The sequence below is a fragment of the Lontra canadensis genome, unplaced genomic scaffold (genome assembly GCF_010015895.1).
Source record: "Lontra canadensis isolate GAN:19392208 unplaced genomic scaffold, GSC_riverotter_1.0 scaffold61, whole genome shotgun sequence".
Lineage (NCBI taxonomy): Eukaryota > Metazoa > Chordata > Mammalia > Carnivora > Mustelidae > Lontra > Lontra canadensis.
The window spans coordinates 5,916,295-5,943,796 of NW_022631055.1; the positions used below are offsets into that span (position 1 = coordinate 5,916,295).

At 36.3% G+C, this 27,502-nt stretch overlaps 1 protein-coding gene across 34 annotated transcripts in view; it reads left to right on the forward strand.

Moving 5' to 3' along the window:
- Window positions 1-27,502, forward strand: part of NRXN1 (neurexin 1) — a 1,152,783-nt gene that overhangs the window by 950,386 nt on the left and 174,895 nt on the right. Inside the window, exons 1-2 of one of the 34 annotated variants that reach the window (XM_032877832.1) lie at window positions 18,241-18,245; window positions 20,491-20,493. The exons of the other annotated variants lie outside the window; for them this stretch is intronic. The gene's annotated coding sequence lies outside the window, so the exon portion shown is untranslated. Of the gene's footprint in view, window positions 1-18,240; window positions 18,246-20,490; window positions 20,494-27,502 lie in introns of those variants that run through there. 34 annotated transcript variants of the gene reach the window in all.

Genomic DNA, 27,502 nt, shown 5'->3' on the forward strand with positions numbered 1-27,502 from the left:
CTATAGGCCCTTTTTTTTTTTTTTCCAGTATTCTCATACAGAGACATACTCTATTAAGTATAACATGAAGGCTCTACTTTTTCATTTTCCCATAAGTACCTTGACCTTCAGGTTCATTTACTAAATCACAGTTATTCTCCAGGAAGTTGGCTGACCTAATGTGTGTTTCCTACAATAGAAGAAAGAACACGTAGGTCTTTCTTTAATTTCTTTATTTTTTCACAGCATATACTTATAACAAGGATCCTGCCAATGCTGTAGAGTTTAGACAATACTGTAAAAAAGTAATTACGTTATATTTCTTAGCAATGGAGGCCATGGGCCAATTCCAGTATTTTTCACAACAGGAATTCTGGTGAGTGTATCTTATGTATTCTCATCACGTTCTTGTCAAAATTTACAGGTGAAAAAGATTTTTTTTTTTCTTGACAGCCTGAGGCTTTATGATTTGGCTCACTGAATCAGTGAGAAGTACTCATTGAAACTCTTCTGGTGGCTGTTTGAGACATTCACACTAGTCTATTACTTATACTATCTAAAGCACATTGTTCTTTTTTTGAGCCACATAACAAATAATTTTTGGAAGAAGGTGTAATCACTTAACATTTGCTCCTATAATCCATCTTTGCTTAAGTATTTGTCTATTCTGATTACATCCTATATTAAATACATATTTTTAAATACTGCCTTCTATCTTTTGGACTCAAATATATGCTGCACATAAATTTTATTTTGCTTATTCATTTATGCTTATATTTAAATTACGGATTGAGGAGCACAGTTTAGAAAATCTTCCTCTTGGCTCTCTATTCTCCTCATCTTCAAGGTTCAGAGATTTTCATGGGAACCCCTAATAATTTTGTAACTAAAAAGTCGCTGTTATTTTGTACACTTTGGGGATTTTGCTGGCTGAAAATAACTGTATAAATTTAACCGGAGTTTCTTGTTTTATGATCCTCAATTTTCAATGTGAAAGCAGCAGGGTAAGGGATGACATTGTTTCAAGGTATATCTGCTTTTATTTTTATTTTCTTGTCCAAACAGATTCTGATAAAAATAAGCAAAAAGGAATATTTTGAAAATGTCTGCTTCTTATATTTACAAGGCTTTTCATGCACACATACATTAAATACATATGGACACACACAAACACACAGGCGATTTTCTGTTATTTTTGTGAGTCAGTTCAGAAAATCATGAAAATGGTTAGTTTCCCTTGACATCGCACTGCCTCCCAGGGCTCCCCAACCCACATCCCCATTAGATAACAAAAAGATACAGGAATTTATAAGTCCTTTTTAGTAGGATGCATCACAGGAAAAGAATAGTACAAAGTCACAAATATGGAAGAGAAGGTAGCCCTAATCAATAGCATTAGCTACCGTCCTGTATTTGAGAAAAGGCCATCAACACTACTAATACTACAAAATGTTTGAAATCACTGTTGTTCAATTTGCCTGAAAATATTTGGAAATGTCAGTGTCAAGGAGGTAGGGTGGAGGAGGAGGCTTTTGCCTGTTCCTCAGAAGAGGAGATACATAGAAGAGGCAAAGATTTTTCTTGCTTTATTAAGCCCTACATCTGTATATATTCAAGCCCTCCACTTTTAGATATGCAAGCCATTCTGGTGACTTATTTTGAGAATCCTTATTTTGAGTGTCCTTTTTCAGTTGTGATCTGACCCCATTGAAATCTCCAGATAGTTTGGGAAATGCTTTCCCAAGTCTAATCTTTGACTTCGATGTCAGATTGTATGATTTCTTCTCATTGCAATTTTTTCCCCCACCATCCTCCCCAGACATAGACGAAGGTTTCAATTTGATAATTTGTTGTTTCTTAACTGCTGACTTAGCAATTTAGGTTTTCTCTCTAATTACCCTATGAGGTTCAGATAATAACTAACTTCAGGGAGTTTTCCCAGCCTCCCAAAGTTATTTATTAAAGCCTGCAGTACCATGTCATAAATCTTTCCAATAAACTGCAATTGCTGTAGTCAAGCCAGTGGACGATCAACAAAAATTGTGCAGCTTTTGAGAGCACCCCAGCAAAAGGTGCAAGCCATTATTTCTTTAGCCTGCGATGTGTTTGCCTTATATTAAAAATCGTTAGTCACCATAGCACAGAGAGATTGAGCTTTGGGAGAATTTCAAGCTATGTCTTCAGGCACATTGGAAGGGTTCAAAAATCAGTTAGGCAAGAAAGCTAACTACTAGTATTAAAAAGATGGCCAATGTAATTGCTTAGACCCAAGACTGACCCTGTGAAAAATTATTTTTCCTTATTAAGCCTTCTTATTAAGACAGACTGTCTATAAATTGAATATAAATATAATTCTGATGTAACAGGAAGACTACTGCTGCTGTTTATATTGGACATACACTAGCAGTTTTGAATAAATATTAAATTAAAACAAAGGAAACCTAAAGCTCTCTAGATCGCAAGGTATCCAGAAGTGAATCTGACTTCTCCCATTTCATTTGCCCTTCTTGTTGCATTTGTCCACCTTATTTCTCCTTTTTCTTCAAGACAGGTATTGTAAGGTAATGGTTAATTAACCCCAGACTGTGCAGTCAGACAGACCTAGATTTGTATGTTGCTTATTGCCTACACTAGTTGTGTGAGCTTGAGAAAGTTACTGACCATTATAAATCTCGGGCCATAAGCAAAATGGAGCTAATAATGGTACTTCCCCCATTGGGTGGTTGCAGGGATTAAATGAGAAAGTGTATATAAACTGATTTGACCATGCTAGGATGAGAATTAGTGCTCAAGGAATATTGATTCTTATTGGTATTATCTCAGCTTGGGTGAACTCCTAGGCACTCATTTCTTATTTCTTCTGTATTCTTATTTCTTTATTCTTATTTCTTCTGTATTCCTTCTGTATTTTTTCTTATTTCTTCTGTATTCCTTCTTTATTTTTTTCCTAATCAGTGTTTATATATATGGCATACATATTTTAATAGATTTTATTTTTTAGAATAGTTTTAGGTTCACAATAAAATTGAATGGAAGGTACAGAGATTTCCCCCATACCCTATAACCCTACACATGTATAGCCTCCCCCTTTATGAACATCTCTAACTCTAGTGGTACATTTCTTAGAGCCACTGAACCTCCATCATTACTAACACTTAACATCATTATCACTTAAAAGTTCGAACTTTACATTAGGATTGTCTCTTGTTTTGGCAAATGTATAATGACATGTATCCACTCTTATTATACCAACCAGTTTGCACTGCCTTAGATTCCTGCTCTACTCCCAGCTCCTGATAACCACTGATCCTTTTACTGTCTCCGTAGTTTTGACTCTTCCAGAATGCCATACAGTTGGAATCATACAGTGTACAGCCTTTTTGTATTGGCTTCTTTTTTTTTTTAAAGATTTTATTTATGTATTCGACAGACAGAGATCACAAGTAGGCAGAGAGGCAGGTAGAGAGAGAGGGGAAAGCAGGCTCCCAGCTGAGCAGAGAGCCCGATGCGGGGCTCGATCCCAGGATCCTGAGATCATGACCTGAGCCGAAGGCAGAGGCTTAAACCACTGAGCCACCCAGGCGCCCTGTATTGGCTTCTTTTACACAGTGATATACATTTACAGTTTCTCCATATGTTTTCATGGTTTCTTTTTAGCACTGAATAATATTCCATTGTGTGGATGCACTACAGTTTATCTGTTTAATAAACTTAGTTGCTTTCATGTTTTGACAATTGTGAATAAAGCTGCTGTAAAACTCCGTGTGCAGCTTCTGTGTGGACATGTTTTCGGCTTATTTGGTTAAATACCAGGGAACACAATTGTTGGATCATATGGTAAGAATATGCTTGGTTTTTTGTTTTTGTTTTTGTTTTTGTTTTTTAAACTGCCAAACTGTCCACCAAAGTGGCTATACCATTTTGCATTCCCACCAGCAATGAATGAGAGTTCTTGTTGCTTTAGCTCCTTGCCAGTACTCGGTGTTGTCAGTGTTCTGGATCTTGGCCATTCTATTAGGGGTGTAGTCAAATCTCATTGTTTTAATTTGCAGTCATGACATGATGTGGAGCATCTTTTTATATGCTTATTTGCCATCTGTATATCTTCTTTGACAACGTGAATGTTCAGGTCTTTGGACTATTTTTTAATCTGATAGTTTATTTTTGTATTGATGAGTTTTAAGAGTTTACTGTACCTTTTGGATAAAAGTTGTTTATCAGAAATGTCTTTTGCAAAAGAGGCAGAGCAGTGAAACATTTGAGTCTCCACCACTCCTGGCTGGGGTAGAACGAGGTGGTCCTCTGCCTTCTTCTTTTAGCGCTAATATCATAATAAATAAGTGTCCTTCTCATGGTCTATGTAGTGCTGTGTTTTTCACATTTTTGTTACTTTGGCAGATGATGTTGCTGTTTCCTATCATACCTGAGCATAGCACAGGCTTGTGTTCCTAAGTGCAAGGTTTTGCGGTTGGATACAAAGAAGATGAGTGTGTTAGACAAGCTATGTTCGGGCAAAAGTGATCATCTGCTGGCCAAGAGTTCAATGTCAGTGAATCAACAATGTATATTAAATAAGTTGTCTTTAGGGGCGCCTGGGTGGCTCAGTGGGTTAAAGCCTCTGCCTTCAGCTCAGGTCATGATCTCAGGGTCCTGGGATCGAGCCCCGCATTGGGCTCTCTGCTCAGTGGGGAGCCTGCTTCCCTCTCTCTCTCTCTCTCTCTCTACCTGCTTCTCTGCCTGCTTGTGATCTCTGTCAAATAAATAAATAAAATCTTAATAAATAAATAAATAAATAAATAAGTTGTCTTTAAACAGCAATGTGAATAAAACATAGTTATATATTGACCGGTTCACAAAAATATAACTAGAAGCTAATAGGAACCTAACCCTGTATGTCTCCTAAAAGCAATGGTTCAGTGCTCACTAATCCAGTGTTTGTGGTGACTTTGTGAAATATAATTATCACAAATAATAAGAATTGACTATAGTAAAATACTATCTTTTGCAAAAGTTAATCACAAAGAGCTAGGTTGTACTTAAATTCATGTTATTAACTATCTTTCTTTCATATTCTGACCACTGGGACAGAAAAAAAGAAAAGTCCAAGAAAATAAAGTTTTTACTTTTTAATATGGGAGAAAAAAAAGAAATGTATTTTGCAAATATTTTCTCCCTGTCGGTGATATACTTTTTTATGCCACTAATAGAGTCCAGTTTGTGTATGTCTTGCATTGATATGTCAGTACTTATGTATACCCTCAAAATAGGAAACAGGCCCTGAGTTTGTTCTGTTTTCTTGAATGCACCTATATAGTCCTTTGCATGATAGAAATACTGAACAATGATTAATTGACCAATTGAATGATTACTAGCTAGTGGAAGTCATTTCAGTCTACTGATAGCCTAAATTAAGGAGTTCCATAGAAACACCCAAGACTAGTGGTATTAGGTGGGGGTCTAATACAAATTATATGTATATATATATACATATATATATATCCTTCTCCTGCCTCACTTTTTAGCATATTAAGATAGATTGTAAATGTGTATCAAGGATAAAGGGAATCATACAAAGATTATCCTAGAATTGGATTTAATTTTCTGGAGGCTTTTCAGAGACAGAGACTTATGGATAGATCACTTATGTAGGCAGAATTGTGGTCCCTGGATTATAGAACAAATGTCAAAGAGGCAAGTTATGAGTGATCTTCTTGGGTACAGATTTTAAAACTTCTGTGAACAAATAATACTCTAGCAATGGTGAAAGTAGACACTAATTCATTCAAACATATTTTGAGTGTCTACTATATGCTGAGGTATTGTGTATCAGCCAAAGGTCAAGTTAACACAGATGTACTCAAAAAGTTTTATAAAGTAGTAAGACAGAAGAGTCGTATACACAGACAATTACGGTAATAAGTATATACAAAATCAGGAGAGCAAGAAATTAATTTTAGCTTGGGAAGGGAATCATTGACTCATCTAACAGGTTTTATTAAGCACCTACTATGGTTCAATTACCATGCCAGATAATGGGCTTCAGGGACGTTTTGCAAAAACAGCATAACTTCAAGATCTGCATTATGCAGGAATCAAGTCCAAGGGTAGTGAGGGCTTCAGGAAGGACTCACAAGGAAGACATTTTGGTAAAGGTGGCACTGGGACTTGGCATCAAAGGAGTGGTAGGATTTGGGTATTTGGAGATGTGAGTGATGAGAGGGGAAGCATCTTTGGGATACTGACAACATAAATGGCATAGGCACTTGACTGGCTCACTTTCAAAAAACCAAAGAATCTATGAATTCCTGATTTCTTTTGATGATCATTTTATGTCTAGAAAGGTATCATTAATATATAAGTGATAATTTACATTTATTGAGAACTTACTTTGATCTAGACATTATTTTAAACACTTAACTTTTTTTTTTTTTGGAAGCTCATGTAATCCCTACTAGATCTACAGGCCAGACTTGATATTTATACCCAGTTTTACTAAAGGAAATAAGGCCTGGGACACACGTGCAGGCACATTTGATGCTGAATTCTACACTGCACATCAAGGCCATGACAAAGCTCTTAAAGCCTCTCAGGATTCTGTCTCTATCCAAGAGTTCACAACTCAAAATATTTTAAAAGGGTATTTTAAAAGATGCTTGCAAAGCCAAAAATGATATGATAGAGAGAGAGAGAGAGAGAGAGAGATTGTTCTGAGCCAGTAAATATAGAATCATCAAGTCTAAAGTTAGAATAAGCAGAGTATTGTGTAACATGGGTTTGTTTTGGTTTTCTGGAAAATGATGGACAAGGAGGAATCTGCTTGGCTGAGAGGATGTAATGATAGGGGAAGAGAGAAAGTGAAGTTGTCTGGCTCCTGTTTAAATTTCATCTTTCCACCAACCAGAATGATACAATACAAAGGATTATATGAATCTGAGGAAGTTTGAGCCCAAGATAAACAAGAGAGTTCGTGTTTTGAGACAGCAGAGTTGGAAGCATTTTGAATGAAGGAAAAGGGTTGAGCGAAAGACACAGATGGAAGGTCTGGAGGGGGTGGTAAAGTCTTGTAATTGCAATTTGAAATCCATAAGAATAGATACAGGGAAGATATCTTGCTAATAATGAACACTGTGCACAGGTCTGAGAATTTTAGGCTACAAAATGCTCATACCTGCAGCTAGTGAGCATGGCTATTAAAAAAAAAAACAGATAATATTGGTGGAAGAATAATTCCTTAGTGAAGGAAGATAGTACACTGTTCAGCACCCATCTTATGTATTGCATTTAAGTCAAGGTCCTTGAGAGTCTAAGTTTATTAACAAACTATACATGTGAAGGGTGAGCAGTTAAAAAAAAAACTTTTCTTAATGATTGATAGTTAAGGAATGAAAAATGAGTCTCTAGGGGAAGACTTGAGCTGAGGATGGAAGAAAGTAGACTGGATAACAGTTTTCAAAAAGGTGAAGGGTTGTCATATGGGAAAAGGATACAGATTGCACTGTATTGATCCTTACTGCAGACACATTAAAGAGAGGTAACTTTCGGTTCAAAAGGATTTTCAAAAATGAATAGGCTGTTTTGAGAAGTAGTAACATCACTGGCAAGTTCCAAGTAGAACTTAAGTATCCTTTGTCAGAGAGTAGCTTCCTGAATAGGGGGTGAGTCTGGGTCTAAGACTACTTTCCAGTGCGAAGATTCTGGTTGTTTTATGAGTATTTTAAGAGTCATTGGCAAAGCCCCTCTTACTTCTTTTGCCAGTTGCCTCCTGGTGAATCATGGAACAATCTAAAATAAGGGACCAAGAGAAATCCTATAAATTTCCTATGTTTATAGTCTTCAAAAAAGTAGTTGTTGCAACTTAAAGTTTTAAATAATCCAGGCAAATATGATGGAAATAAAACATTATACCTAATGGGAGAAAATTCAAAGGTATAAGTTTTGGAAAGGAAATGAAAGGCAGAAGATATTAACAATTTTATCTTTTAGAGCACTGATATTTTAAAAGGAAACTCAGCTTACAGGCATTCTCTTAAACTATCAATAGAGGAGCAGTTGAAAATTTTTATGACTGGTAATGTGATGGAGTCGATACACATTTTATAGTCTAAATCAAAACCTGGGGGGAAATACTCACTCAGTTGCATTGTTGAATTATATTTGGTAACCATTACTATCCAATAATGGAGAAACAAGACAAAAAGAGATGCTGGAATTGATAACATCTCTATTCAGATGCCACTCAATTTTTTATTGCCCAAGACATTATTTTGCATACACACACATACACATACCCCACATATAAAGTTGGAAAGAGAGTTAGACTTGAAGTTATTTTTTTATGTTGAAATTTAGGCAAAATAAGAGGTCTGCTTTCTCAACATTCTTTATTGCTAAGTGTGGAGAGATATCTGGTGTTCTCTTAGCAGTGATTATTGATTTTCTCTATGCCCTACTTGTTCTTGCATTATATAGGCAGTCCCCGATTACCATTACCATTTCTCCACCTTATGATGATGCAAAAGTGGTGCACATTCAGTAGAAACTGTTCTTCCCATTTTGAATTGTGACCTTTTCCTGGACTAGTGATATGTGGTACCATACTCTCTCATGATGCTGGGCAGTAGCAGTGAGCTGCAGCTCCTGAACACCTGATCCATGTACAAGCCTTCTGTTTCTGCCGTCCAGTACAGCATTCAATAAATTACCTATAAAATCAACACTTTATTATAAAACAGGCATTGTACTAGATGATTTTTTCCAACAACAATATAAGTGTTCGCAGCATGTTTCTAGTAGATTAGGCTAAGCTCTGATGTACCATAGGTTAGGGGTATTTAAATGCATTTTCAACTTAGGATATTTTCACGTTATAGTGAGTTTATCGGGCGTGTGAACCCATTGCACTTCAAGGAAGAGCTGTACATCTGCCTTAGCTTGACACAAAGAATGGGAAACTTGCAGGTGGCCATGCCATCTCCCTTATGCTTGACAAAGGTTTCCTTTACACAGTAAACATAGGTTTTTTTGTGGTAACTACATCAACATCACAGAAGTGTAATTGCATATAAATCAAAACCATTGTCAATATAATCATGCTGAATATATTTTTATTTTGTGTTCTGGACTGTCTTTATTTTTGATAGGTTATATATAACAGAAACCCAGGGAGCATCATTCTGTATGGTCATCAATAAATGAAAATAAACTCACCCTAAAATAAAAGTGAAACATTGTTCTGTGGGTACATTTTTACTATCTCAGTATAGTTCTCTGGCCTCAAAGAAAGTGAATGCAGCTGCAATCATGATGGAGAACCAGCTGAGTGTAGGGTCTTCACCCCCATCCATTGCAGCAATTGTTGGCAGGACATCTCAGCCTCCTGGTGGAAACCAGATTTGGTTGTTTTCATTTTCTTTCCTTGTTTTGTTTTGTGTTATAGGATAAATAAACAATCACAAATTTTAGCAAACAGGAGGGTGCTATTCAGAAGTTATAACAATGTCCCTTTTGTTTATTAGGGTTTTTTTTTTTTCTTTTTGTCTGCTTTTGGCTAAATGTTTTATTTATTGCTCAGCATTAGGTCTCACAAATTGAACTGTTATGAGTGAAAATATATTAAAGTATGTGAAAACTGAGAAGGGTCTGTGGAGTGGGATGGGATGGGATGGGATGGGATGGGATGGGATAGCATAGCATAGCGTAGCGTAGCGTAGCATAGCATAGCATAGCATAGCATAGCATAGAATCTTACACCTGAAAAGGATGATCTAGAAAATGGAGATGTTTAGCCAAATGAGGAAATGGAGACAACAGAGTTGTTAAGTAAGTCGTTCAAGGTCATGACTTTAGTTAGGGACAAAAGTTACAGCTTCCTTGGTGCTCAGACTACCTTTCATTGTTCATTCTTATTATTATGGAAATTTTCTAGAATAAGAACAGAAAATAACATAATAAACTTCAGTGAACCCATCATCCAGAGTCAACATTTACAATCATTTGCCAAAAAATGTTCATATATTTTTATGAAACTCATGTTTCTCTTTTTCATTCTGAAGTATTTTGCTGAACATCTCCTACTGTTCCTTGTGAGGATGTATGCATTTGTGATTAGCTGCCTCATTCTTAGAAGAGTTTTTTGAAGATTAGCCCTTTATGTTATTTGAAATGCCTGTTTTTGTATCCAACAGTGTAGTTTCAGTTTGGTAACAGCAGTATGGGATTGTTTTCCTCGTTTTCCCCCAATAATTTAAAACTATTTTTCCATTTCCTGTCATACTGATTGACATGCCTAAAACAAAGCTAACACATAATGGTGATAATGTAAAAATATATTTCTTACTTAAATGGAAGTGCTTTTAGTGTTAACTGTGATGTTGACAGTAAATTTAAGATAGATTTGCTTTTATTGTGCCGAGGAATATTCTTCTATTTCTAGTTTACTCAGTGAATTTTTTTAAAAATCAAGAATCATGTTAAATTTATCAAATATCTTTATAGAATTTGTCTTAATGATTCATATTATTTGTCCTCATTTGTCCTAATGTTACATGTCAATAGATTGACTACTTTTGAAACATCATGGCATGTTCTTGATATACACCCAACATGGTCATGCATTGGCATCTGAAGTCAGAAAGAACCTAGCTTGAGTCCTAGGTTTATACTTAGTTATGGTGTAATTTTTGGCCACATTTCCTCATCTGTAAAATGATCATAATAATCCTTACCTCAGAATTGTAAAGCTAAAATCAGTTATTATATTAATTGTCACACAGGGACTGACTCAGTTAATGGTGCTACAATGAAGCAGCCATCTTTGTCATAGTGGGTTATTCATTTACATGCTAATGAATACATGTAGGGACTATGTCAGTTAGATTTTTATAACCTATGATTATAATATAAATTGGCCTATGGAACAGGGATTTGTCAGGGAGGGTGCTACATTTCACTCACTTTTATATGAGGAAGTTCTAATTTTATGAAGTTAGGTGGGTGTTATCTATCATTTTCTTTATTCTGAAGTAGGTTCTGTCTCTGGGAATTATCTATTTCTGTGATTTTTTTTTTTTCCACCAAAGGCAGTATAGCACTGTAGTAGTTAAAATAAGCAGATTTGGATTCAAGTCTTCATTCTTCAACTAATTAGCAGAGTGACTTTGGGCATGTGACCAAACATTTTTATGCCAGAGTTTCTTTATCTATAAAATGATGGTAATAATAACATTTGCTTCTCAGAGTTAATGTGAGAATTCAGTCATATTCAGTAAATATTTATTTTGTGACCATTATAGCCAGAACTGTGTTCAGTGCTATATTTAAAAAGATTAAACTGGGAGCATATGAAGTGCTCATTGACAATTAAAGCTTATTGCTGATACTATTAGATTTATTAATAATAATAATTAGATATTATTAATAACTGAGGCATAAATTGTCTAGGCCAAGAGACTTTTATATTGGTTACTTCTGGTTTTAAAATTTGTTATTTCTGTACCTCTTCATCAGTTTCAGGTCTGTAACAGTGTAGGAACATAGCTAAGTGGATAGCTGGGTATGTAGTTATTCTATTTTTTAAGGGATTGACAATTTGCATAGTATTTTTATTGTAGTCATTGGGTTTAAAAAAAAACAGTGTCCTATAAAGTAACGTGCAATAGTATTTTTGGTAGAATAATTCTAAGACCAGTAAGAAGTTAAATAATCATAGTAATTTTAAGAAAGCCCCTACAGTCTCTTTAAAGATGAAAGAGATGGCAGAAATGTACCTTTTATAAATTACAGCTGGATAGAGTGAGGGACAGCATTTCACTATTAAAACTCTTAAGGGAGTTTTGGCTAGCAAGAGAATGAAAATGGGGGGATTATTTTAAAAAATCAAATAATAAATGCTGTTCCAAAAAATAAGTTGGATTAAAATTAAGATGTGGCTCAAGAATGGTTAAAAATTCAACAATACTTGTGAAACACTCAGCTGGTGTGAGTGTGTAAGACATCATGACAAACCTCTTGATATTGAAAGGTTTTTTTAGGTGTTATTACTGAATTTCTCTTTTTTGTGTGCATTTATTTGAATAACTTGAGTGTTGGCTACTTTTTGAATTGATAATCATATATCGTGTATGTTAATGGCATGTCTTCCATAAACAGTGCATTTTGGTGGTCTCTACTAATGTCCATGTAGTTATTTGTTAGGAAAACAAAACAGTTCAGCTCTTGTAGCAGAGATTGGACATAATGACAATTTAAGCTCAATGCCGCACAAAAACAAAAGTAAAAATAAAATGCTTTGATAGTGTTTAAACTTAGAAGGTAAATTTATCAATCTCTCTAGAAATGTTTTCATAATTTCTTTTTATAGCAGTTTTTTGGTTGAAATAAATTGTAAGAACAAATTTTGAGATACCTGATAGGGTTAATCAAAGTGGGAAATTATATTATTATTTCAAGGGAATATGGAATAATTTAATTTTGACTAAGAAGGCTAATCAGAAGCTTAATGTCACCAAAACAGTTGTGCTATGTTTGTATTTGTTGCATTTTGGTCCAAGCTTAAAAGCTTCCCACATCTCTTACTCACCTATCATTAAATATAATTGTTGAATCTGGTGACTTAATCATAGACTGTTACTTGTTAGTTGTTAATTGGAGTGCTACCATAGCCAATATGAAAATTCTTCCCTCTTTCTGTTGACATCAAAGTATGCTCTTTGCTTGAGGAGAAAGAATTTCAGTTATTTTTTTGTTCAGGTTTTAGCGCAGCATGGGTATTATCTTTATGATTCTTTGCATGAAGTAGTCTCACAGATCTGACACTCTTGGGCAATATCTTGGATAAAATTAGCCTAAATTAAAAGTGCTGTCATTAAAAACTAGACCCATGCCTATATGCTTAGGGAGAAAGAGAAGATGACAGTGATTGAAAGGCTAGTTTCAAGCAAATAAGATAAAAATTAAATAATTTGAAGAATTTTGATTTATTAATAGAAAACTTTAAATATTCATGGAAGGAGAATGTTAAAAGGATTTGAGCCATGGTCATTATATTTTAAAGAGAGGGGTTAAGTGAGATAGAATAAGAAACAAGACTAATAACATTTCTTTTTTCTATAATTAATTATTTTTATTAACATATAATGTATTACTTGCCCCAGGGGTACAGGTCTGTGAATCATCAGGCTTACAGACTTCACAGAACTCCCCATATCGCATACCCTCCCCAATGTCCATAACCCAGCCACCCTCTCCATCCCCCGCTACCTCCCAGCAACCCTCAGTTTGTTTTGTGAGATTAAGAGTCTCTTATGGTTTGTCTCCCTCTGGATCCCATACTAATAACATTTCTAATCATGACTTGGAAAGTTAACTAAGTTGAAAATTACAATAGAAAACTACTTCCTTTGGGTCAATTTGTATTTCAAAGTTCAACAACACTACTTATTAAGTTATCTGTATTATTGTGATATAAAAATAATAAAAGTTTATTTCTTCTAAAACCATTTAACTGCTTCACATAACAGTACTCTACAAAGCTTTTTTTGATACATGCAAAATGGTTATAAAATTCAGATCTATATTATTTGATTATTGATTGTGACATTTGGAAGACTTAATCTGCTGGAAAGTTATTAATATTTCTCTTTAAATATTAGGTATATCACTAGGGGAAACTATAACTAATCTTCTCATTTCCTTTCCACCCAAGTGACATTTTGTTTAGCAAAAAACATAATGACTGGCTTTGTTATGGTGATGACATAGTCTATTGGATTTGATTGGAACTTTGAAGCACATCTTCCCAAAACGACAACTAGCACTAAAAGATTTAAAGAAATCCATTAGCTGTGAGGGGGGAAAAAATGTTAGAGAAAAATAGGCATGCAGACAAGTGGGGAAAGGGGAAAGAGGAAAGACAATGGCCATTTTTCCAAGTGCTCTTTTGTAAATTTTTTGAGCAGCTGGTGACATTCAGACTTATAACTAAACCTAAAAGGTATTATGCTTCCATTTCTATTCAGAGGGCTACTGAAATATGAGAAAGTCTGCTCCGTCCCTAGTGCAGCTGAAGATTTAGCTTGCTAGCAATTCTGGACTAATTTAATGCCCATGAAAGAAGAGTTGCTATGCTCTACCCACTCTTACCTTGGCAAGTTTGGCAGTGTTCATAGCCTTACAAAATGATAAGGGTTTAGAAGCCCCAGGATACTCTCTTGCAGCCTCTTTATTTCCACTGGGTCTTGAAGAAGGTACAGAAGCAAATAGCATGAAGTGGTTGCAAAACATGAGTTTGGAACTAGATAGGCCTGTGTTGGATGTAACTTGATAATATTTTAATACTGACTTCAGAGAATTCTCCTACTTGCTTTGAGTTTCAAACATGCTCAACATGGTGATTGTAAGGCTGACAAATATGAGTTACTGAGGGGATTAAAGGAGTGAAGGTTTGCAAAGCAATCGATACATTGCTTGGTATATACAAGAGAAGGATGTTGACATCTCTCTCTTCCCAAGAGGCTTACTGATACCATACCTAAATGGTAATCTCTCCTTAGCACCTTGGACTCCTTTTGAGAGGCACACTGGTATGGCTGAGCTTACACAATATGGAACCACATTGCTTGAGACAACAACTCAGCTCTCACATTTTTTAGGCAGGTGCTTAGGGTTAAGTCATTAAACCTTTTGAGACTCTGCTTCCTCACCAAATAACTGGAAATAATATTGTATATTTTAATACAGTATATCCTGTAAACTGCTTAGAAGGAGTGCCTAACACATAGCAAGTATTCAAGTAGGCTAGCTGTTCTCACCATCACCACTGCCATCATCATGTGTCTGCTGTTAACTATAGCGATTCCTATATATCTACTCTCATTTGGGAAGCTTGGAACTGATATTACAAAACTGTGAAGAAATTAGCTATAATTCCCATTTGGCTTTACAATGATATTAATGGTTAATTTCTCAGTGGATTTTTACCATCTCCGTTAGGTTTTGTTTGTGTTCATTTTGAAGGAGTGTACTTGTTTGGCAAGGTACATGTATAAGTTGGACATGTACATGTACATGTATAAGTTGAGATCATAGCTTATCAATCTTGCTGTGGTATTTAATGATTAAAGGTTGGTCACAGATAACGCAAGTCCATTGAAGAGTACTGTTAATCACACAAGACTTGGCCTTCCTATATGGCACTGGCTTTTCAAGTACTGTCAGGACAGACCTTTAAGTGTCTTTTGTACTTCAGGGGGTGAACATTAATCAGGTTTTGCTCCAAAAAATGACATCTCCATAGATAAGCCTTGTACTTTTGCTCAGCAGATTTGATGCCTACCTCCATCCTGAAGTCCTCAAGGTTCTTTTCCCCAAAAAACATAGGGGATCCATTATTTGAAGATAGGGAAGCAAGGAAGGAGGTAACCAGACAGAAACAGAACAGCCAAGATCCTAGGATGGGCAGAACATGACACATTCAGAGAAATGAAAGGCTAGTGTGACAAAGCAGTGAGGGGGAAAAGGAGGGATGGCATCTGTTCCTTTATAAAGAGCTGATAATTTGACTTCATTCCAGATATCTACCTTGCAGTCTATCTTCACCCTGTTATCAGAATCCATGGTCTTCTCAAAATATCCTCTGGCTCTAATAGGTAAACAGTAAGAAGGGTTGACCTCAGGGAACCTGCACTAGTTACTGCTCTCAAGAAGACAGCAATGAACATTCATCTCAGGTTCAAAATGTTTGTGAATTATTTATAGTTGAGTACTTTGTGTGTTTTTGTCTTTAAAGATTTTGGCCAAATAATAGGAAAAACTCATATTTTGACTTCATTTATTTGAAAATTTTCTGGAAGTAGGATTGGGCGAATTCCTTCTCTTGTTTGAAGTTCAATGCCTGGAGAAGTATGTTTTAGGGACATGGGTATTGAGCCTTGTTCCTTTTCTCTTCTAGGTGAACAGGGAGGTAAAAGAGTCAAAGCTGAAAACTTCCTTCTTTAACTAGTTTATGGAGGGTACTTAAAAAACCAATCTAGTAGTTTCAAACAGTATGTGTAAGGTGGAAAGTGCACAGAGAACTCTTGTTACATCTTAAGATAAAAGAGCTCTCTAGAGAAATAAGTTAACAAGACATTCTATGCACAAAGAAACTAAATGTGTTATATTAGCTTTGAAATATAAGCATAGAATGATGACTCATTTTTGACATTGTAGAAAAAAAAGGCTTTTGGAAAATGTGGTGAGTCCCTGTTGATTCAAAAAGTCTGTATATATTGTATTTCATGAAGCACATTGATAAATGAAACTTAGGAACAAACAACTAGACAAATGTCAAGATGCATACTGTTCAGTTCTACATTTGTATCAATATTTTTCCATTGTTAGATTGGAAGATCTTTTAAGTATGATTAGCTATCTATTTTCCAATTGCTTTATTTGTGCAAATGATAGATTTTTGTTTTTTTATATGTAATTTCAAAACCTACTTTTACCTCCTAGATTAACTTTTTGGATAATACCTACATATATTAATATAATTGACATATCTGTTTCTGTGAAGAACCCATATATTTATAATTGTTTCTACATTTGTACATAAAAGCATCTGTCTTTATACCCACATATTTTTGTTCCTTGAGGCCTGTGCACACACTCTTCTCTGCCTGACAAACTCTTATTCTCACATTATTGATTTCTACTCATCTTTAGCTCCTCAAAGAGGCTTTCCTTAACCACTCAGTGCCTCTCTTAACACCCTGTTCTTTTCCTTCTTGACACTTAGTACACTTTATATGCTAATATAAATTTTAATGTAGAAAGAGATAATTCAAGTCTTAAGCTTCACATTGGCAGTAGTGCCGCCTGTTTTGTTAACCACCGTTTCTTCAGAACTTAGCAGAATGTCTGCATAGTAAGAAATCTGTTTGTAGTTGTTGAATGAATGAATGGAAGATTGTTGAGGACAAAACTCATGTATTAAGATGTTTCCAAAATTTGAGTATCATTTATGCTAGAAAGTCATGTAGTTTAGGGAAATGAATGTATTTAAACAAAACCAACATGGGCACCTGGGTGGTAGAGTCCGTTAAATGTCTGCCTTGGGCTTAGGTCATGATCCTGGGGTCTCAGGATGGAGTCCTGCCTCAGGCTCTCCACCCAGCATGGAGTCTGCCCCCCCAATGTTTTCTCTTTCTCACTCCCACTCTCGCCTCCAAAAAATAAACAAAATATTTGAAAAAAATTAAAAAATAAACACAACCAACAAATACATTTAAAAATTTTTGAGAAGTACACTGTTTTGTATGTTGTTTTGAGAAGTACACTTCACTTATAGGCACTTAACATTTCTCAACATTATTTTATTTATTTTACACTTTATTTTTGTGGTAATATTAGTGTTTGAAGAAAGATAATAATCCTCAGGAGCTTCACTCTTACAGATTCCATATGCTCTTCTGAAATCTATGTTGTGCCAAAACCACACACATAAACATAGATTCATTTTTGAAGCCTGCAGAAATTATTACTCGCTATGCTGGAAATAATAGAGCCTTGCTGATTCTAAAAAAAATAGTCTTTGGCGAATGCTTTTCTCTGCCCATATGCACACATTTGCTTTTTCCAAAGACGTCAGACAGGTAGTCCTGGACTAGAAGTCAATAAGAAAGAAAAGGAGAAAGGTAGCACTGTCAGCTTTTCTCTTGGAATGCATTTCAATTAGGGTTCTGCTTGAGGCTTGTGAAAACCAAGACAGCATTAGTAAAAAGTCAATCCATCAAACACACTTGAAAATATTATCTGGTTATTATTTTTCTGGTTGCAAGTCACGATTCACCAAACACAACTTTAAAATATGTTATACCTTCCATATTGACCTTTTCATTTCATGTATAGCTTGTAAACATTCATCAACTGAAGCATTAAAAATAATTGCGTTTAACTCTTGATATTTTTTAATACTTAAAAAAATACAAAGGCTAATTTTATTTTACTTAAAACCTAGTTACTGAAGTAACATTTTTCATACAGAGGACTAGAATCACCATCCAAAAATGTTTTGTCTATTTGTCTGAAAAATGTGGTCCTCTGTGCTATGGAAATTTGGAACATTAGAGCCGACTGTAATTATATAGTCAGCTCTCCACAAAAATGATGGTCCTGGGATACAACAAATAAATGAAATCCACAAATAATCCCAAGCCTTTTTTATAGAAAAAAAAAAAACCTTTTTTACATAGAAATGCCAACAACTAGCAGAATTGATAGAGCTGAATGTCCTTTCCCTATCCAGTTCCTGGTAGAGGTAATAATAAGCAGTGTAATGGCCCAAAGACAAGGAATCAGAGAAAAGCAGAGAAACAAAGGTTATGGTTTTAATCAGTATTTGAAATACAATGTTTATTGCATACAGTTTTCTGAACGACTGTAAAATGTGAGCAAAGCTAATTTAACACCCAACCAAGGGTTTTAAAACAACAGTAATAAAAGAAATCAAAAACTTAAAAAAAAAAAACAAAAAACACAAGCTATATCTGATCAGCCCACTGAACTTTGAATCTAAACTTTAGCCAGTGTGAATCTTAGCTGTTCTTGTGCAGATCTGAAGAATTTGTCATGAAGCTATCTCAGATGCCATTGGCTAAGTATTCAAACTGGAGACATTATCAGTGAAAAATTATGAACCTTGCATAGGCCAACAGTCAGTGACTGTTTTTTGCTCTGTTTGATTTCTGGACTTTTAAGATTGTTATTTAGGGGAAGATGCTTCATCATAGAACACATTCTTTATATATAAGGGCACATTTAAAGATGAATATTTCTACTTGGTGATGGTTGCCATTTCAGTGGATGGGAATACAGAATTAATGATCCCAATGAGATGATTTTGATTCCCAAGGGCATCAGTAGCTTTATTTCATTCTTCATTGTGCATGATATCATGTAGAGTTGTGCTTTTTAGACCACAGGTAAGTACAATGAGAAAGGCTTGATGACATCTCTGAACCCATAGCCACTATGGAGAACTTCATCAGGGTTCAAGAAGGTCTTTCCAAATATAAAGGATAATCTAGTTTTGATTCAACTGGTGAAATGAACAAAATAGAGACAATCTCCAAATATCCACATTAAGCTACTACCTCTTCCAAAGATATATGAGTCAGTCACTTAATCACCTATATTGTTTTGATACCTGATTTAATTTCCTCTAAAGACAGATAATATGGGGAAAGGGAGGCGTTAAAAACACTTGGTGTTGTCCTTTGAACTCAGAACTCCTTGTCTATCTGTCCTCAGAAGAACTCTTTGACCCTTCTCACTTAGCCACATCAAGTCCTACAGACCTGGCAAGGCAAAAGTTCTTGCTCCTAAAGATGAGTCCCACCATCCCTGCTGGAGTAAGGAGTCATAATTTCTTAGGAAAGAACACATGTGATTTACAAAGGTATGCCAGGTTACTCTGAGACATTGACCTAGTGGGATACTCACCCTGCCCTTCCCAAATCAGAGAATTCCTGATTTAAACATATAATAAAATACTATTCATCTATTTTATGTATTTTGAAAAAAACTAAAACTCACATTCAGATTTCAGCATTTTTCATGTATTTCAAAAAACTACCTAGTATTTTCTAAATTGTGTGTATGTGCGCGCTCACGCACCACGTGCTTGGCCTTTCGTGTAGGCTTTTCATAGTTAAAGTATCATTGAAATGGGAAGAGGCATAGAGATTGCCTAATCAAGCAGTCTCTGCCTCAGTACAAACAATGGCAAGACATTGTAGCCCACAGGTGAATATGATTCGATTTTAGAATAATCTCTCTTAAGCCACCTGGCAGACAGATGCTCTGACTTTGGTCAAGTCTCAGCCTTTTTGAGCTTTAGCTTCCCCATTTATAAAATAAGCATGCTGTTTCACATATGAAGATCAGTGAGAGACTATGTGTCCTAACTAAACTGTAATTCCTATCTAATTCAAACATTATTTTAGTTAACATCCATCAACCTACTAGGGAGCAAAACATTGTTTTCCAAATGTAAGAATAATAACAATAGGAGCAATAATAATAATATAGCTCATAGGTGCTGAGTAGCCATTAAGAGTGCTAAGAACTTTCTGTGCCTTATCTCATCAAGAAGAAATGGCAGTGTGATGAAAATGTTCTGAAATTAAATACTGGTGATGGTTGCACAGCCTTGTGGATATACTAAAATCACTGACGCATGTAATTTAAAAGGGCACATTTTATGATATGTGATATTATATCTCAAAAAAAAAGAAAATTATATGTGAAAGAGTTTTGGAAAATCACACATGTACAGGTGGTCTGCAAAGTGCTGTGAAGGATACAATGAGGCATAAGTCAGTCTTTTTTTCCTACCCTCAGGCTCTTTATAATATAGTAGAGACATTAAAACAGATGTATAAAAACTAACCCCTGCAGAAGTACCTGAGAGAGGATTGTCACAGAGTATTAGATACTCTGAGGACCAAGAGATGAGAATGAGCCTCAAGGAAGATAGTATCACTGTCTGGGATATAGTTTCATGGAATCAAAGGAAATTTCCAGTTCTGTAGAATGGAGATGGATTGGAAAAAGCATACTTCCCAGAAGGGAGACTTGATAGGAAAATGAAAGTACTGTTTTCTAGAAGGTATTACCCCTAACTGAGATCTTTCTAAAGGGGCATCACTGATGATCTCTCCCACTTCTGATCCTTGCTGTGTGGTGCTATAAGATATAATTAGCCAAAAAGAAAGAAGCACTTTGCTGCTCCTGTCCTATTCCTGACTCAGTTCTCTGAGCATGCTTTGGCTTCAAGATCTTCTCCCAGACCATGGACACTGTTGAAGTCATTCTTTTTCAGAAAGCCCCTCCGTCATGGTCTGGTCCCAGCACCGATATTTCTTAGCATTATGATTTTGGGACACATTATTTTTAAACTCTGAGTAAACAGGAAAAAAAATTAGCACTCAGCCTTCAGGTTGGCTGGGAGTTTTAAGTGATAAATCATCTAGAGCTCAATGGATTGCACGTAGCGAGCGCCCTGGGATGCAACCCCTTGGAAGATATGCGACACGGAAGGAAGGTATCTCCTGTGTCTCTGAGTGTGTTTGGTATCCACTAGCTGTATTACAGTTGTCTGCATGCTGATTTGCTCCTGCCATATATTCAGAGGCTCCCTGAGGCCCTTGAGAGCAGTTCCTCACAGCACATCCTGCTCCTCCTTTCTGCTCCCTCAACTGGTTTCTGGGTATGAATATTTGCATGCATGACTTATCTTCTTGATTTGACTTCAAGAAGTCAAATCTTCAAAACTTCAAAACTTCCTGTGGGACAGAGAATGCACTTTACATGTTTGCATTGTCTGCACACTTAGCCCAATGCAAGATGCATGTCATATATTCCATTTTTTATCAGCTAAATGAATAAAAAATATTATTCAGTGGGGAAAGTGGGAGACAAGGCAGCAGTACCTAATTATTCTTGAAATGATGATGATGATGTGTGTGTTTTATTTAGGGGAAGGGGGTAGTGCAGTTCCAGCTCAGTGCCAGGTTGAGAGAACTAGAGCAAAAACATATCTAGATTGGTAAACACAGTCTCTATCGGGTAGGGAGACCTCTTAGTCTTTCATTTGGAAATGTATTTGGGTTAAATTAGCAATTCTCCAAATCCATCTCTTTGTTTTGAGGTGAGAGCACAGGTGGCTGTCTGACACACTCTACGGTGTTAGTTATTCTGGCAACAGTGACTTTAGGCCCCAGAGTTCCCCTCAGGCCCTAAAAGCTCTGTTCCCTGGTGAAGATCAGTCTCTGGAGGAACAAGACACAACATTCAGCCTGACCCCCATTTCAGTTGACGATGTAAAATTGGACCCTGGGAGTCGTTCCATATTCTGAAATGAGCGTAAGCATTCAGTATATTTGAAGGCATTGTCAAGTTTTACCCAAAGTGAGTCCCTGGGGTATAGGACTCTATCATGTTGCACAACAGAAGCTTATAGAAGCCATAGAATGCCATTCTGGCTTGCACCTTTGTTCATCTTGTTTGCACCTTGATACTCTGAAAGTATGATAAACACATAAAACTAATAGAAGCTTTTGTTTTTCATTTTTGGTTGTTTCCCTTGAGCCATACAATCCTACATAACCTCCCCAGAATAGGAGAAAAAAAATCAGTGGACATATCTGTATGCCACAGACAGGATAAATCTGTACATTTCTGTATTCTGTTTTACCTATTTTGTATGCATACAGATTGAAATACACCAGCATCTGTAACATACAGCCACCTCTTCCTCGAAGTATGCCCAAGATAACAAGTACACCATTAAATCGTATTCCTGGTTAAAATAAATATTTTTCAAGTGAATATGTGATTACAGATGGAACTAAAAGGTGCATGAAACTATGGTGCCACTTGCTAAAACTTTCTAGTTCCTTTCCAGTGTCACCTTTCATGTTTCTTTTTAACTTGGTTTAATAATATAATCCTTATTCAGAAATGAGCTTTTGTGAAAAAATCAATAATTACCTTTGTCACTATTTATTTAATGAATCCATGGAAAGACTTCATTAAATTATAAATGCCTTGTTACTGATATTCTCATAATAGATTTTTGAAACTATATATGAGCCAGTTATCTATTTCAAGCAAGATACAATGCTGAAATATCAGTACATGTCCAGTGAAATTAGTGCTGGTTTTGCTAATACAATATTCATGAGAATTTGCCAGACACAATCACATTTAATCCCAGAGAATAAGAATTTGAAATGGATTCTTCTAACTTGTAATTATGCTTTGGCAAGAAAGTTTAGCAAGCTTTATTATTTATATAATTGAAATGACTTGCTGTTCTGTCAATATGGGAGGGGTGTGCTTGAGAATATTTATATTTTCTATTTTTTTAATTATTATTTTTATTAACATATAATGTATTATTTGCCCCAAGGGTACAGGTTTGTGAATTGTCAGAATTACACACTTCTCAACACTCACCATATCACATACCCTCCCAAAAGTCCATAACCCAACCACCCTCTCCCTACCTCTTCCCCCTGGCAACCCTCAGTTTGTTTTGTGAGGTTAAGAGACTCTTATGGTTTGTCTCCCTCTCGATCCCACCTTGTTTCATTTTTTCCTTCCCTACCCCCCAAACCCCTGACTCTGCCTCTCAAATTCCTCATATCAGGGAGATCATAGTCTTTCTCTGATTCAGTTATTTCACTTAGCATAATACCTTCTAGTTCCATCCACATCACTACAAATGGCAAGATTTCATTTTTAAAAATTTTTTTAAAGATTTTATTTATTTATTTATTTGACAGAGAGAGAGAGAGAGATCACAAGTAGGCAAATAGGCAGGCAGAGAGAGAAGGGGAAGGAGGCTCCCCATTGAGCAGAGAACCCGATATAGGGCTCAATCCAAGGACCCTGAGATCATGACCTGAGCCGAAGGCAGAGGCTTAGAGGCTTAACCCACCAAGCAACCCAGGCTCCCCAAGATTTCATTTTTGATGGTTGCATAATATTCCATTATATGTGTACACACACACACACATACACATACCACATCTTCTTTATTATTGTATTATTGTTGATGTGTTTCTTTGATTTTGTTATTAATTGGTTTATATACTTGGCTGCTCCCATGTTAGGGGCATAGATATTTAAAGCTGTTAGATCTCCTTGTTGGAAAGACCCTTTGAGTATGATATAATGTCCTTCCTCCTCTCTTATTATAGTCCTTGGCTTAAAATCTAATTGATCTGATATAAGGATTGCCACCCCAGCTTTCTTTTGATGTCCATTAGCATGGTAAATGGTTTTCCACCCCCTCACTTTAAATCTGGAGGTGTCTTTGGGACTAAAATGAGGTTTCTTGTAGACAGCGTATTGATGGGTTTTGGTTTTTTATCCATTCTGATACCCTGTGTCTCTTGATTGGGGCATTTAGCCCATTTACATTCAGGGTAAGTATTGGAAGATATGAATTTAGTGCCATTGTATTGCCTGTGAGGTGACTGTTACTGTATATTGTCTCTGTTCCTTTCTGGTCTACTACTTTTAGCCTCTCTCTTTGCTTAGAGGACCCCTTTCAATATTTCATATAGGGCAGGTTTGGTGTTTGCAAATTCTTTTAGTTTTTGTTTGTCCTGGAAGCTTTTAATCTCTCCTTCTATTTTCAATGATAGCCTAGTTGGATATAGTATTCTTGGCTGCATGTTTTTCTCATTTAGTGCTCTGAATATATCATGCCAGTTCTTTCTGGCCTGCCAGGTCTCTGTGGATAAGTCTGCTGCTAGTCTAATATTTTTACCATTGTATGTTATAGGCTTCTTGTCCCAAGCTGCTTTCAGGATTTTCTCTTTGTCGCTAAGACTTGTAAGTTTTACTATGAGATGTTGGGGTGTGAGCCAATTTTTATTGATTTTGAGGGGCGTTCTCTGTGCCTCCTGGATTTTGATGCTTGTTCCCTTTGCCATACTAGGGAAATTCTCTACTATAATTCACTGCAATATACCTTCTACCCCCGTCTCTCTTTCTCTTCTTCTAGAACCCCAATTATTTTAATGTTGTTTCATGTTACAGTATCACTTATCTCTCAAATTCTCCCATCATGGTCCAGTAGTTGTCTCTCTTTTGCTCAACTTCTTCATTCTCCATCATTTGGTCTTCTATATCACTATTTCTCTCTTCTACCTCATTTATCCTAGCACTAAGAGCCTCCATTTTTTATTGTACCTCATTAATAGCTTTTTAAATTTCAACTTGATTAGATTTTAGTTTTTTATTACTCCAGAAAGGGATTTTATTTCTCCAGACAGGATTTCTCTAATATCTTCCATGCCTCTTTCGAGCCCAGCTATCACCTTGAAAATCATCATTCTGAACTCTAGATCTTACATATTACAAATGTCCTATTGATTAGATCCCTAGCTGTCAGTACTGCCTCTCATTCTTTTGTTTGTGGTGAGTTTTTCTGCCTTGTCATTTTATCCAGATAGGAATATATGAACGAGAGAATAAGAATACTAAAACGGTGGCAAAGACCCCAGAAAAATGTATGCTAACCAAGTCAGAAGAGACCCCGAATTGGGGGGAGAAGAAAGGGGGCAAAAAGGGGGAAAATTACATAAATACATATATATACATATATATATATATGTATTTACATATATATATGTAATATATATACATATATATATAATATATACACATATATATTATATATATATATATATTTATATATATATATATAATAGAACAGAGCCACCCACTTGATTTTGGGGTATATTTTGGTCTTTAGAAGAATCTACCTCCCAAAAGTTTAAAGAAAGAAAAACCTATATATACAAAAAATAAGGGTAAACACAATGAAGGGATGGAATATGATTGTAAAGATGAAAATTTAAAAAAATTCTAAAAAAGGAATTGATAAGTTGGTTGGAAAAAGAAAAAAAAAAAAGTGGAGAGAATGTGCTCATGCTGGAGACTAGAACAAAGCCCTGTGCTAGATTTAGGGTATATTTTGATTAGAAGAAATTGTATCCCAAAATTTTTTAGAAAAAAAAACCCAATATGTATACAAAAAATAAGGTTAAATACAATGAAGGATAAAATATGACTATAATAATGAAGGTTTAAAAAGATTTTTTTTTTTTCAGAAAACTATTGTTAGGATAAACTAGTTAAAAAACGTTAAAAAAAGGAAAGTGGAAAAGTTAAAAAAAATAGAATAAGAAAAAGTAAAATTAAAACAAATTTAATTTAACTTTGCAAGACTAAAGGATCATGGGGAGAAATCCATGAATTCCATGCTTTGCTTTCCCCTCCTCTGGAATTCCGTTGTTCTCCTTGATCTGTGAGCTTGGTCTTGGCTGGATGTTCTTGCTGATGTTCTGGGGGAAGGGCCTGTTGCAGTGATTCTCAAATGTCTTTGCCCTAGGCGGAATTGCACTGCCCTTGCCGGAACCGGGCTAAGTAATCTGCTCGGGTTTGCTCTAGGGAGCTTTTGTTCCCTGAATGCTTTCCATAGAGCTCTGGAGGACGGGAATGAAAATGGCAGCCTCCCAGTCTCCTGCCCGGAGTAGCCGAGAGCTGGGCCCCACTCCTCGGTGCGGCCCAGAGAAAAGTGGTCAATCACTCCAGTCTCCCTGTTCTCCAGCCACACTCTGAGCTCACCCGGCCTGTGACCGAGCATTTCTGTCTCTGGTGCATGGCCCCATTTGGAGTCTCCAATCCCAGCAGATTCCTGCTGCGCTGCTTGGAGGAGAAAGGTGAGTCTCCCCCGATCTGCAACTTGTAGGGTCCCTGCTCAAAGAGCAGTGGTCCGACTGTGCCTTGGATCACAGTTTAAGGTAACCCTGAGCTGAAAGCTCACTCCTTGGCTCCATCTCTGTAGCTGGCTTCCCCGCTCCAATCCCTAGGACCTCTGCCACACTCAGACACCCCCGATCTTTCTGTTACCTGCGAGACCTGAGACCACACTGTCCCCATGAGGGCTCCACCCTCCAACTGAGCCTCTGGAGTGATGTCCCACGGTGGGGCAGACTCTAAAAGTTTGGATTTTTTGCTCTACGGCTCCACCTCTTCCTGGGAGCTGGCCCCTCCCCCCACCCACGGTCTATCTTCCCATCGCTTCAGATTCACTTCTCCACACTTGCTACCTTTCAGAAAGTGGTTGAATTTCTGTTCCTAGAATTGCTGCTTTGCTTCTTTTCTATCTCCTGTTGAGTTTGTAGGTGTTCGGTACCCGTTTAGCTGAACTCCTGGGATTTGATGTCATTTCAGTCTGCTACTCCTCCACCATCTTGCCTCGAGTCTCATATTTACAGTTTCTGAATGGAATCAGAAATACTGGCTAAATACACTTCATGTTAATATTTTGTGGTTTATGTGCATTTATAAAGATTTATTTATTTATTTTAGACAGATTAACATGATCCAGGGAGGGTGAGTGGCTGCAGGTAACTGGGGAGGTGTAGAAGGAGAGAGTCCTAAGCAGACTGAGCTGGGTGCGATGTGTGACACAGAACTCGATAACATGACCATGAGATCATGGCCTGAGCTGAAACCAAGAGAAAAGAGTCAAATGCTTAACTGACTGTGCCACTCAGGTGCCCTTTTATGTGCATTTTTTAATTCATTGCTTTCAGGGAAAAAATGGACTCAATGGCTTGATGCAGCCTGGGTAGGGTAAATTATGTCTGATTTCATGTGGAGTCTGTTGTCTGAACCTACTTTGGTGGTATTGCAGTTCTGTTCTAGCTGACTGGAGTTTGAATTCATGAAATGTTAAAGGTTTTGGAAGTCAAAGGACCAAATCAACATATCCAGGAAAGGATGGGCATAGATTAAAAGTCAGAAACTCTCCAAGCATCACAAATCCTCATTGTCCTTAATAGTTTTTTTTTTTTTTTAATGTTGCAAGAAATGAATCCCGGCAGAATCTGGGGATTTCCATATTCTAGAAAATACTCATTTTACATTTCCTTTTGCTGAAAAAGTTAGGGACAAGGTA